Source organism: Equus asinus, chromosome 2, assembly GCF_041296235.1.
Source record: "Equus asinus isolate D_3611 breed Donkey chromosome 2, EquAss-T2T_v2, whole genome shotgun sequence".
Classification (NCBI taxonomy): Eukaryota; Metazoa; Chordata; class Mammalia; order Perissodactyla; family Equidae; genus Equus; species Equus asinus.
Window position 1 is genome coordinate 17847184 of NC_091791.1, and position 12775 is coordinate 17859958.

The window sequence follows — 12775 nt, forward strand, 5'->3', positions numbered from 1 at the left end:
AGATATAAGAAATATTATTTGAAAAAAGCCTAAGGAAAACTCTAGAAATTATTTGTTCCCTCCCTATCATTATTTTTGTACTTGTTTTGTTGTATTTTTGTTAGCGGTATTAGAAATTTTTCATTTTTAGCTTCTCCTTAGAGGTGGGCCGACAATTCCCGCATCTCTATGTCTAGCCCTATCCTGGGCTAAAACTGCTTTCTTAGCTGCCTGGTGGACATCTCTTCTGGGTGTCCATATCAAACTTAAGAACCTCAAACCACACATCTGTTTACTTCAACTTCCCCCAACAGAATCTGCTACTCGTCTTGTCTTCCATCTGCAAATCTATGGCCCTCTCTCCTCATCTTGACTCCCTTGACGCATGTGCCCTCTCCAGTTCTTTCTCTACCTGTCAATCTTCCCCCTTCTAGTGCAGGTCGTGTGATAGAACTCAACTCTGCCTCGATTGTTCATTTACTTAAAACCTTCAATGATTCTCTCTACCCTTCAGAATGAAGTCCAAAATACTTGGTAAGATGTATAAACCCCTTCCCAGTGTAGCCTCCTTTCCCACCGCGCTGGCCTTAGCAGCCTGATGCTCCGGCCATGCAAACATTCTTGCCGTCTTCAGAATCCAGCGTATTCTTTCTCGCCTTTGTTCCTTTGGAAAATTCTCTCTTCTTGGAATGTCCTTTTCATCTTGGGGGAAACTACTCTTCAACCAGGTTCTAGTGCACTTGACACCTTGTGGGTGATACTCTCCCTGACTGTCCCAGCCTGTTTAGAATCTGTTCCCTTTTTGGGAGTCTGATGGTAAACCCTGCATAATTCAATCAGAGAGTTACAATGGCCACTTCCTCCATCAGGCTGTGAACTCCCTGGGGGCCAAGGATCGGCAACTGTGTGTTTCCATTACCTAAGGCAGTACCTGGCTTCTAGTTGGAGTGCAATACGTGTTTCTGGATAGAAAAATATAAATTAATCAATTAACTTGGATCTCTTGTAAAAGTCCTTAGAAAGTTACTGGGCTTGCCTTCAAGGAGAACCTGCACTTTCAGGAACACATCCATGGTTAAAAGTAGGGTAGGCACAGTTAATCAGAGCTAGAAAAAGGTTTTAGCCGTTACCCTGTTCAGCCAACACCTTTACAAATTCAACATTGTGGTTAAGAGATGTAAAAGTACTCCCTGAAATGTAGTGGGGGCAGAGGGCATTAGAACCCAGGCCGGTCCCAACCCCGAGTTCAGGGGCCCTTTTTTCTGATGCCTCCATTGATAGTGTCCAGAATCGGAATTATTCACAAAACTCTCATGTCAAGGATTTAACCTGCCCTATGGATGTGGATATTCTACAGGTCAGACAAACTGCTAGCTTATACAAATAAATACTGAAACAAAAACTGTTGTACCTGACCCTTAGGCAGTAAATCGGGTTAAAAGGGAACATGTCAACAGCTCTGCCCTTGAGGGGCATTGGAAGTCATAGGAGAGGAGAAGCAAGTAGTAAGAAAGAGATTTTAGGCTTGATCAGGTTGAGATCATCAAACTAAACTTTGGGCTGCTTATTTAAACAACATGAACCTTTTTGGTTTAAAATCTGCTGTGGGCCCCTCGGGACTAGTCTGTCCCACAGGATTCCAGGTTCTTCCAGTTTGGGTCGGGCTCAGTATTCCACAGGAATTCGGCAGAAAAGCCTGCTTTCTCAGCATCCTGAGAGCCATACCTAGGTCCTCCCAGGAGATAAGGGATGAGTGAAAACAAGACAAAACAAATTTCATCTTGTCCAACCTTAGAAAAGAAATTGAATTAGAATTTTGGAGTATTTTCAGCTAATTTTAAAAATTAGCTGATTGTATATTGAGTGCTAAGCACTGTCATCCTCGTGTTACAGATGAGGAAGTGAGGCTTGAAGAGGTAGATAATTGGCTGAGGGCCACAGATCAAATGACAGGAAACCTAGGACCTAGGTGTGTGGGCATCATAACCACTACGCTCTGCTGCTGTTTTGTCCAGAGCGGGGAAGAGACTTGGGACTTTTTACTGCGGCTGAATTAATTTGCCTATGCCAGAAGAAGCGGAACCCAGTCCAATCGTGGGTGGTGGAAAGGGTGGTGGAAAGGGTTCTGGAAGGCCAGGCAGAAAACTTGGTTCTAGTTCTGGCTGAGATTCACTATCTAGGAGCAAGTTTCTAGCGGGAATGGTGGTGATACTTGGGGAGAAAATAAAGGATTTACTGGGTGCAGGCACGGGCTATGTGCCTGACACATAACCATAGCACCTCTGAGAACCACGACCCCCTCCATCAAACAGAAGAGATCTCTTAGGACCTGATTGAGCTCATTCACGCCAATGTGACTTAGTTGTTTGTTCCAGGAACGCTTCCCTCAGGAACGATAAGACTGTAAACCAATAAATAACTACACAGCTTGCTCTAGGAAATTCCTGCAGGTCAATTTATCTGAAAGGCAACAGGCAAACAGCTTGCTATTCAAACAGCTTACTTGTCGAGACTTGCTTCAAGACCCTTGCCCTGCTAGGCCCATTGACACTACATTATTATCCCACAAACTCTGCCCAACCTCAGTCAGCTCTACTTGAAAGATCTGCTGTAAATCATTTGTGACCAGATCCAAAAACCCTTTAAATATCCATTTTGACTTCCCCTTCTGAGATACTGCTAAGAATTTGTCAAGGTGGCGTTCTTCCTCATGGCACGAAGTTCTAGTAAATTTGGCTTTGCCATCTCAACAACTGGTCTGGTGACCTTTTTGAGGAGTACAGTACTGGTTACTTTCAGTCCCATTTTATTGATCTGGAAACTGAGGATCAGAGAGACTAAGTAACTGTACTCAAATTACACAGCCGTGAAATCTGGCAGAACCAGATTCAAATCTGGATGTCTACTCTCCAAGACTGGGTCACCATGAAGGCTTAACTTCCTTAGCTGTAAAATGAGGGAATTGCATTGGCTCCCAAAGACTATGATTCTTCCTTCTTTGCTTTCAACTTCAAGAAAAATAAATTTAACTATTTTTGAAGCCAGAATAAATTTTCTTCCCTTCTCTTTCTCTTTTCTTAAAATATTTTTCCTAATTTTTGTTTTATATGGTTTTGTCTATCTAAATAAATTGCAAGCCTAGTAGAAAAGAACTCTATCAGATTTATTCATTTTTATTGTGGTAAAGGACACACAACATAAAATTCACCATTTTAACCATTCTAATGCACACAATTCAGTGGCATTTAGTACATTCAAAGATGCAATCACCATCGCTGTCCAGTTCCAGAACATTTTCATCATCCTAAAGGAAACCTCATACCCATTAAACATTCTCCATTGCCTGCCCCTCCCAGCCCCTGGCAACCACTAGCCTATATTCTGTCTCTATGGATCAGCTATTCTGGATATTTCATATAAATGGAATCATGCAATACGTGGCTTTTGTGTTTGAGTCTTTCACTTGGCATAACGTTTTCAAAATCCTATCAGATTTTGTGTTTTGTAATGTTCGTGGTATATTTTGGATACTGACTAGTAGCAAAGAAGCCAAATACATAAATTATTGTGACCCAGAGTTTTTCTCCTACTGGGAGAGGAGAAGAAGTGATCCTCAAGGGTAACCATGTGAAGGGAAACCCTCCACATCCCTTGGCCATTTGACCTAAGGAGAGCTCTCCATCACTTTCCCCAGGCTCTGGCCTGAGCCTGATAATGAGACCACGCGCAGGAAGGGCGAGGAGCCAGGCATCTGGCTTGTGGTGCCTTTGTTGACCTACCTGCTCTTTTCCTTACACAGTCCTTGTATGGATGTGAAGACAAAGTAGTGGGCTGTTGGGCGAAGCCTAGCAACAGGGTGAGATTCCAGCTGGGATCCAGCTTGCCCTCAGGGCAGTTTACGTTCAATTTCACCAGACTAAATGGAAAGAGGCTGCAGGGAAGTTTTTCTGTCCATGCGGGGAGGGAACTACTGGTCTCTGAATTTCTTGTGCAGACAGAAGTCAGTCTTTGCAATGTGGTCATGGAGTCCATGCACTCCTTCTGCGGGTGTGCTGAAGTGCTGGCATTGGTGAGTGAGTCTCCTTGAGATACATACTTAGATTGAAAGGATGCTCTTCACGAACCGTTCAGATAAGTGCACAGAAGGAAGTGTACACTTCGACAAATCCAGAATCCTCTCCTATCAGGCTCCTAAAAGTGTCAAAGAAAAGAAATGGTGTGCCTACTAGTGACGATCTGAGTCATGATTTGATGCCAGAGACTAACATAAATCTTTTCTCCAGTGACAGCTCAATACTTAGGAATTTTACTTCATCATTTCCTTTCGTAGTTAATGTCAAATTGAAAATTGATGCCTGATACATTTACCAGTAGGGAATTTTATGTCTTTTCCTTAGAGGATTTCTTTTTCTTTTTTTTCCCCCCTCTGAGTTATGCATGATACAGGATGTAAAAACACAAAAAGAAAAGCCAAGAAATGTCATTATGTTTCCTCTTTTCAACCTTTAAGATTAAGACAAAGGGTCACAATGAGTTCAAAACTATTTATCTCATAAATAGTATCTTATAATAGAAATATTTATCTTATAAATATTGCATAGAAAAATCAGAAGTTGAGATACATGTCACAGAAGCCACTGAAATGTATGACCACAGTCAATTTATAAGGCAACTTAATATACAGAAGCTCTCCAGGGGGCTAAGATTGCTATAGAATTATAAAACATGAGCTTTCTTTTCAAATATGGCAAGCATCTAAGGCAGGAATTCTTTTTTTTTAGATATTGGCACCTGAGCTAACAACTGTTGCCAATCTTCTTTTTAAATTTTTTTCCTTTTCCCCCCAAAGCCCTCCGGTACATAGTTGTATATTTTTAGTTGTCGGTCCTTCTAGTTGTGGCATGTGGGACGTCGCCTCAGCATGGCCTGATGAGCAATGCCGTGTCCGTGCCCAGGATCCCAACCTGGGAAACCCTGGGCTGCCGAAGCGGAGCACGTGAATTTAATCACTTGGCCACGGGGCCCACCCTAAAGGCAGGAGTTCTTAACTGGGGTTAACAGACCCCTTGAAAATGATTGTGACACTTTTCACTTTTCATGTATGTGCATCTTTCTGGGTGAAGATCATAATCTCTTTTTTTTTTCTTTTCTTTAGTTATCTTAAAGGAGTTGGTGATTCAAGGATAAGAACATTCTTTGCTCTAAGAGATGCTTGAACTACCATGATTTTAAAGGTCTGTTCCACAGGGCTGGCCCCGTGGCCGAGTGGTTAAGTTTGCGCGCTCCGCTGCAGGCGGCCCAGTGTTTCGTTGGTTCGAATCCTGGGCGCGGACATGGCACCACTTGTCAAGCCACGCTGAGGCAGCGTCCCACATGCCACACCTAGAAGGACCCACAGTGAAGAATATACAACTATGTACCGGGGGGCTTTGGGGAGAAAAAGGAAAAAAATAAAATCTTTAAAAAAAATAAATAAATAAAGGTCTGTTCCAATCCTGAGATCCTCTGGAATCAGCCATAGATTAATCAAGGATATTTTTTTAGCTGGTATGTTGCCTCTGACAAGCAGAAGATTGGCTTTATATTAACTCTTGTTGATTGTTTCCAGAAAATTGCCCACTAATCACTATCATGCCTTTGGCCATTCTTAAGGTCTGCTGATAGAATGCAGCCTAGTTATTTCAAAATCTCCCTGTAATTGCCACTGTTTAAGTAGTTGTATTTATTCCCCCATTTACAAGTATTTATTGAATAACGTTACTTGTGAATTAAATGATTTAACATATTTGGTAGGTTTAAATATGCTTCATTGACTTCCCTAAACAGTAGATGACGTTCTACAAAGGAACATTCCATAACACAGGTCCACAATTTCCCATTCTCAATCCCAAATCCAGAAAGCTCTGAAGATAAGAGTTTTTCCGTAACTCGTTTGAGAGTAAATGTGACCTGACTTGAACTCATTTGGCAGCAAAACCTGACCTGAACTGGCATGAGGCTATTTATAGTCATTATTTATCCACTTAGTAAGAATAACCATACATTTCACTGCAGGGACATGAATGTCTGATTATGGAATGCTGACCTGGACCTTGCTCGAGGTGTTATGTGATATGTAGTATATGCACCACTTTGCTTTCCTAAAACTCAAAAAATTCTGAACTCCAAAGCACGTCTTGCCACACAGGCCCTCAGATAAGAGATAGTGGACCTATGCCATATATTTTGTCTGAAGAAAATATGCATATATATATATGCACATACATATGTACACGTATATATTATACATAATATTAACTTTGATATTTTCAAAATGTGGGTTTTCTAAGATCATGCGTATATGTCTGTGCGGTCACTCTTAAAAAGACCAAAATTCTTTTCTTATCTCTCCAAACTGGACTGCTATACAGTAAGTTATTCCTGATCTCTGATAAACGGACTTTAAAGAGAACTTGTTCATTCCGTCTCTATTAATGCTCCCAAAGTGCAGGCAGAAGAAACATAAGCAAGAGGAGCTGCCTGATTTTGAGGACTGTCTCTGGCCCAGTGCACAGTAGGTAAAACAAATGAATAAATGGCTATAAGTTGATTTGTAATACACTAAAATGACAATGTATTATTACATTGGTTGGAAACAAAAAGAGTGTAATTGTGCTTTATCCCACAAATTCCAAACTTTGCTCTACAATTGTAATCGAAAATGTGTTAGGCGGTGAACCCAATCCCTCAGTGTCATCACAAAAATTATCATTTTTCCGCCCTGGATAGACTGGATTCAACTGTTAGACATCGGCCTAGAGTTCTAGCCTAGGACGACCTAAGTGACATTTCCTGAGGCCTACTTAGCTCAGATGTTTCTACAGTATGGATCAGAAACATGCACTTAGAGTTCAAATTCATCTGATAGGCAAATCAGAGAAAGAAAGATTTGAATGGCTAGCTAGACATATACCTAATGTGTTTAAGGAAAAGGATCATATTAAACAAAATGGAAAGAATGCTATTTCTGTTAGCAAGATTAAAGGAATCAAATACCCGGGTTCCCAGCATGTACAAATGAAACCAGGAGCTTTTCTATGGGGATCGTGCTTCAGTCTCAGCATTGTAGAGGAGGGAGCCAAATATCCTCCCCAACTTCCACCTTCCGTCAACTCAGAAATAATGGCTGAGAGCAGAGATTTGCTGTCCTTGTAACAGACAGCCAGATCAACAAGACTTGACAGTGACCTGCTTACGTCTTAACTTCTATAAAGGAGAATGCATCTGTTGTGGGGTAGGGGCAGCGGCTACTGGTGATAGGAAAAGGAGAGAGACAGTCCTCTGTTGGCAGTGCCCATCCTTAGATGGGGAGAAAGGAGGGCTGGTCTTAAAGCCAGCAGACTTCCAGTATTCCAACCCACGGTAAAATGGTTGCATTGGTAAATCTTAGCCTGATGCTCTTAATGTTAAATTTTGCAACCAGCTTCCCTAGCTCTGACCCCATGCCGGCTAAGCAACCTTTTGATTATAATGATCTTCCCTGGGTATAGAGAGAGAATATCTCATCATGCTCAAGGGAGTGTAATAGGCCTGCGACAGTTACATTGTAAATTATTAAATTGGCTTTCTGATATTATATAGCAACCTCAGGAACTGACCCAGAGCAAAGCATTCTTACCAAATAGGTTTCTGAGTGTTTAAGGCCAAGGGCCTATAAATGTCAGAAGGTGGTGCCCCCATGACAGTCTCCTCACGTCAGCCTCTGCTTGCTCCCCACTTTCCCAGCTGGAAGCCACAAACAATAATCCGGGTAAGGTAATAAAAATATAATGCTATCTAAAATGAACTCTGTGATGTTGAGCACATGCATACATAAAAAAAGAACACCAGCTAAAGTCCTAATGCTTTGTCAAGAGGCGAGAATCCGTACAGTTGCTCCAAATACATTTATTTTGGATAATGGTCATTTCTTACAGTATAGAAATGTAGAAATAAAATTTAAAAAATTGAAATCGGTATGCTAGTGAAAGGGAATCTGATTCTGTTAGCTATGTTGACGGTTGGGGTCCAGGGAGGCCACTTAGGGTAGGGAAAGGGGCTTTTTCCCTTGTAGAGTCCAGTAAGAAAAACAGCTACAGATCTCTCAGTTAGAAAGGAGAGAATCCCATCTAGGACAGAATACAGTAGGTGACAAATAAATCGAGTATTTTACACGTTGACAACTGCACTTGGAGTCTACAATATGTAGTTCTGATTTAACAATTTTAGTGAAATGCCTACTTTTAAAGAATAAAGACGTATGTTTTCATACAGTGTATACCGCCTTCATACTCATTAAATCTGTGTTGCTAAGGTACATCACGCCAGCAATCTATGTGCCATTTCGAGAAATAAACTCATTTCTTAGAAATATTTGGGAAGCCCCATTGTTTCCTGTGACACTGGCAGAGCTTGCCCAATACACATTGCGATTTAAGGTTTAATATTTTTCTCAGAAGAACTCTTCTTTATGTCTGGTAGTAACAATCTGGATTTACAAAGGAAATAGAGGGTTACATCACGTCTTCTTGCAGTGCGAAGCTCTAGTTAGGCCTGTTATCACTGTGTGCCTGGATTGTTGCAGAAGCCAGAGAATGTGGTTCTGTGACGCTAGTCAAATGCAGTCAATGAATATTAGAGTGCCTACCTGTGCCTGGCAATGAGCTGGGCATTGGAGAGTCAAAGATAAAAAGACAAGGCCTTTATCCTAAAAGAGCTTCTAGTCTGATGGGTGAATAGACAAGAAGTTTGGTGACATGAATGAGATAGATTTAGGAGTCAGGTACTGAGACTTGATCAAGATTGCTCACCTGTTGCCTTGAACAAATTACCTGAGTTTGTGTACTTTACCTCCATAGAGGGTACGACCTTCAGGCATTTACCGGGCCCTCACCCTTATGCACTCAGAAACCTGCTTGGTAGGGATGGGTTTCTCCGGGTCAGCTCCTGAGGCTGACATATAAAAACCAGAAAGCCAATTTAATAATGAGCTCATATCTAATATACGAGATTATATAAACCTTAGTTTTTTGATTCATAAAATGTAATTATTGAATTTACTTAACTCAGAATTATTTTGAATATTAAGATGTTATATCCACCTGTCATACCTTCTGATGTCAGGTTAACCTTTCTAAAACATTGTTCTTGTCATGACCCTTTTGCTCATCAATCTTCATGTTTTCAGGAAGGTTAGAGTTCAACACTTTTGCATTGATCTTCTGATCTGTCCCCAAACTACTTTTCCAGTTGCATCTTCTAATTACTCCATCAACATGATCTGTCTGCAATTGGCTATTCATTGTCTGAAAATTCATCTCCACTACCTACACCTCTATGCTTTTGTGCATGCAGTTTCTCCGCCTTCTAACGTCTCATGGAATGGCTGTTCACGCCATTTTATCTCCTTAGCCAAGATCCACATCATCATCAAGCTTCTAGATTATGCCACCCCACCATCCACTCCCTCCTTTGCACACTAGAGCTATAATGCCAATACAGTAGCCACTAGCCATATGTGGCCATCGAGCCCTTGAAATGTGGTGCATACCAATTGAGAGGGGCTGTAAATGTAAGATACACACCAGATTTCAAAGATTTAGTATTAACAAAAAAAGAAAGCATCTCATTAATAATGTCTTACGGCATTTACACATTGAAATGTTAATGCTAATTTCACCTGTGTCTTTGTAACGTTTAAGAAAAATGTGGCTACGAGAAAATGTAAAATTAAATATACAGCTTGTATTATATTTCTCTTGGATAGAGCTGGTCTAGAGCCTTACTTTTGGCCCAGAAGTCTGGCATTCAACCCCACCTGCCTTATTCTTGGTCACTTTTCATACATGGATTTCTAATCTCCCCAGCTCTAGAGTAAGATGCCTTGGGGACAGGCTCAGAGTCTTAGGCTGGTTGTCTCCCATACGGCACACTCACTAAGCACATAGCACCCTCAGGTCTTAGGAACAGTTGAATATATGCATCACAACTTGAAGACTAAATGCAGAAATCCTCCAAATAGTTAAACTCCCCAAGTGTCTTCTGAGCATATCTAATGTGAAAAAATTTATTTGTCCATATAGGTATGTTAACACTCAAAAGTTTTGAAAAGAGTTGTAAACATTTGCCCTTTCGGGAGGGAGTTCTGTTGGTCGCCCGGTCTGAGAAAAATTTATAGTGCTTCTTTTGTCCTGTGCTTGCAAGGATGCTTTTTGAAGTAAGGACTTACTAATTTTCATATTACACCTTGTCGCTTTGTATAATATTTTTTCAGATATTCAGAGTTTTGTGGCTCTGTTGATATTGAAAAAAATTAGCAGCACAATTCCAGGAAGGATGACATGTTGATGCCACCAGGCCAGGTGCCACACTTAACACTGTATTGTGTTGCGTTTCACTCTGGTCTCCAGCCAGGAGGAATTCCTGTAACTGGAGACGATTCCCATTTGAATACAGTAGGTCCCCCCTTGTCTTAGGGAGATACGTTCCAAGACCTCCAGTGGATCTGAAACCGCCGATGGTACCGAACCCTGCATATACTATATTTTTTCCTATATATACATACCTATGATAAAGCTTAATTTATAAATTAGGCATGGTAAGAGATTAACAATAGCTAATAATAAAATAGAACATTAATAACAATATGCTGTAATAAAAGTTACTGTAGATCTTAGCAACGTCCGCATACGATTTTTTTCTTTCTTTCTTAAATGGAGAACATCTACCTTTTCACTTAAAGGAAGCACTTTAATGTTTCTCTTTGGCATCCGAATTGCCAGCATCACTACTCTTGCACTTTGGGGCCATATTAAGTAAAATACGGGTTACTTGAACAGAAGCACTGTGATACTGCAACAGTTGACCTGACAACCAAGAGGGCTACTAGCGACTAACCAGCAGGTAGTGTATACAGCGTGGATGTGCTGGACAAAGGGATAAGCCACCTCCCGGGTGGGACGGAGTAGGGTGGCACGAGATTTCATCACGCTACTCAAAACTGCGTGCAATTTAAAACTTGTGAACTATTTATTTCTGGAATTTTCCATTTAATATTTTTGCACCACAGTTGACCGTGGGTAACTGAAACCACAGAAAGCAAAATCATGGATAAGGGGGGGACTACCGTAACAGAAGGAATGAAAGGATTTGAAGTCATTTATAAGAGCAATTGGAACGAATGCATAGAAAGCTGAGGAGGGGTGTCACTGGTTTCCATATATATCGTTGGAAGGATTTTAATACAGAGAACAGTGGCTCAATCCTCAGTTTTCAGATTCCATTGAGATCAATCACGAATCCGAACAGCAAGAGGGATTTGGGTTAGCTACAAAGGAAACACTTGCTAATAGGACAGACTATTAAACGGTACATCAGGTCTTTAAGCCTCAGACCGAATCTCCTTGGTCTCGGTGGTCTGCATTGATCTGGGTGTAGCCTTGTTTGAGGACAGGAGTATTATTTACTAGACATATCAAGGTCCTTCCCATGCCGAAGATTCTGGAATTTTTCTGAGTGACTGAGTTTTACTTAGGTATGCCTATCTTAAGAAAAAAACAAAACTATTTCAGGATTGATCAGAGAATCATTTAAGCACAATGAATTCTTTAAAAAGACTAAAATGTTACCTTTAATGGCTTTAGAAAAATCCCTGGAGTGCTGAAAATGTCACTGGAACATCTACTAACGTTTACTCTTTAAAAGCATTTCTAAACAAGGACCTCAAGGTTGCAGGTGAGTTCCTGTAGTTAACGTAACAGGTAACAGATACCTTAGGTCGGTAAAGTTCCCATAGATTGGTCACTGTTTATTAATTCAGGAACACAGAAACGCAATACCCTGCAAGCTACAAGAGAGGTAAGCAAAAATACAAACCCCCATTGCTCTCAGTACCTTTCATCTCTGAATTGCTATTCCAAGAAAAAGAGAAGAATCTAGATAGTTGCTTTCAGCGTCTACAACTCAACACAAAATTGTAAAGTTGAGTAACTTTCCAGATTGATTTATTTTTCTCTAAGTGGCTGTGGCTTAAGAATCATTAGACAACCACTTTTGCTTAGCGCACAGCAAACAGGTTTTTCAAATCCGATGTTGGAGAAGATTATTTTATTCAGTTGCGGTTTCTGCGGAATTTTAAGTGTAATAAAAAGTGAAAGACTGCTTGTTTGGATGTATGGGGTATTACATATATTTTTGCTATTCTTAGTTGTTCTTTTTACTTGAAAAAAACCAACAGGGATTTTGTGGGTGGAGTTTCAAGGGAAGGGAAAAGAAGGTCAAGAGGAAGTATTTGAAATGTTAGACTTCGCAAAGCAATAAACTCTTTCTATCAGAGCATCTCAAAGGGATTTACAAACAAAGGCTACTGATCAGGCTTTGCGGGAAATGAACCTGAGTAGCAGGAAAACCAACTGACTTCTCCAAGGTCATTGGGCAGAAAGGCCAACACAGTTAGAACCCAAGCAGCCAAATTCTTTGGGCATCTGATTGAATACTTTCTGCTCTCTTAGAGTTTTACCCACAATTCCCACAAATCAGCTAGCCTAATAATGACTAGGAAAACTAATTTACAAATAGTTGAAGGTGGAACAGCTAATGTTATCCTTTGCAATCAGGATACTGAAGGACTGACAAGGTCATATGGAAGGACTGACAAGGTCATACAATTAAGAACTGAAAAATCAAGAAAAACAGAAAAATAAAGCCTGTTAAGAAAGCCTCACACCCGGAATATTAAACTCAACATGAAGAATTTTTAGAGAAAAAGTATTAACAGCAC

At 40.6% G+C, this 12775-nt stretch overlaps 1 long non-coding RNA gene across 3 annotated transcripts in view; it reads right to left on the reverse strand.

Annotated features, from left to right (window-relative positions):
• LOC139040031 (uncharacterized) overlaps positions 1-12775 on the reverse strand; it is a 38187-nt gene that overhangs the window by 22000 nt on the left and 3412 nt on the right. For all 3 annotated transcript variants that reach the window (XR_011493719.1, XR_011493720.1, XR_011493718.1), the window contains exon 2: positions 3759-4170. This is a non-coding gene — a long non-coding RNA (uncharacterized lncRNA). The remainder of the gene's footprint in view (positions 1-3758; positions 4171-12775) is intronic.